Source organism: Arachis ipaensis, chromosome B03 (assembly GCF_000816755.2).
Source record: "Arachis ipaensis cultivar K30076 chromosome B03, Araip1.1, whole genome shotgun sequence".
NCBI classification, from domain to species: Eukaryota; Viridiplantae; Streptophyta; class Magnoliopsida; order Fabales; family Fabaceae; genus Arachis; species Arachis ipaensis.
The window spans coordinates 12,690,126-12,691,435 of record NC_029787.2 but is presented as its reverse complement, the minus strand read 5'-3'; positions in this window follow the sequence as shown (position 1 = coordinate 12,691,435).

The following is a 1,310-nucleotide window of genomic DNA, read 5'->3' as shown; positions in this document are numbered from 1 at the left end:
TAATTTAATTATTGAAAAAATTAAAAAAGTTATTTATTTATTTATTTTTATTTAAAACTAAATAAAAAATAATATTTAAAGGATATCTAATTCCATTGTAATTATTTTGATGTATGGGTTTTGGCATGGATATAATGAAAAATTAAATTGAAATGTGATTTACATAAATGCAACTATGCAAGGCTTCCAAAAATTGTGACTATGGGATTTTCTAAATTTGATATGATATCGCAAAAAATAGAGTACTATCTTAGTTTTTAAGATTTTGGTTATGTCTTAATATTAATATTTAAATCATTTTATTTTTGTCTCAAAATTTTAATTCATTTTATTTTTATTCTATAGTTAAAATTATTTTTTCAAAAAATATTATTTGTTCTATTATTACCATGATTTTATTTCTTCATTTGTTTATGCATATATTATTGTTTATAAAGAAACAAATTTGGCTAGTACTTCATATATTTCAGAAAATTTATTACAATAAAATAGACCAAAATTGAGAATGATAGGATAATTGACAAAAAATATATTATCCAACTTATTTCTATTAATATATGATGGATATTTAGGGTTGGGAACTAAGATAGAGAAGGACAATATATACAGTAACTTAACGTGAAGGTTTCCTTAACATTTTGCGTGCCAGGATTTCCGATTCGTATATATATGAATTTGTTTAAGATATTCTAATTCTAAATATTGCAACTTGCAAGATTCTTTCAGCTTCAATATGATTCTTCTTTAAAATTCATTTTTCTTTTTTGTGCTTTATAAAAAAAAGGGAAAAATAATATTTATCGTGTTTTAGAAACTGATTAACATTAAAATGAATGAGTTACAATTAGGCTAACAACAATAGAAAAATGGGATTTTTCAGCCACGATTTAAATCTAGCTAGAAAGAAGTGATAATTAAGCAACTAAAAAGAAATAAACTAAAGAAAAATTTGTGTTGCGTGCGAGCAGAAAAAGAATCAGATCAAAGTGCAGAAGAATCAACAATTGATGGGAACTAAGGATATTTTTGACAAACATTTTTCATAATAATTGCAAATGTTTCATAATCTAGAGGAACATATTAGTACGATAAAAAGAAAAATAACTACACCAATAAAATGAGATTAAATTACTCCAATAAAATTGAACACTAAATAACCCAATAAAAGGAGAAAATACTAACCAAATTCAATGGGTTAAGTAGCCATAAAACATGTTTAGAATATAGTTAGTTATTATTTATTTATTCAGAAATTAGAATAACCGCACGTACAATTATCGTTTGGTAATAACAGAGGAGCCAAATCCTTT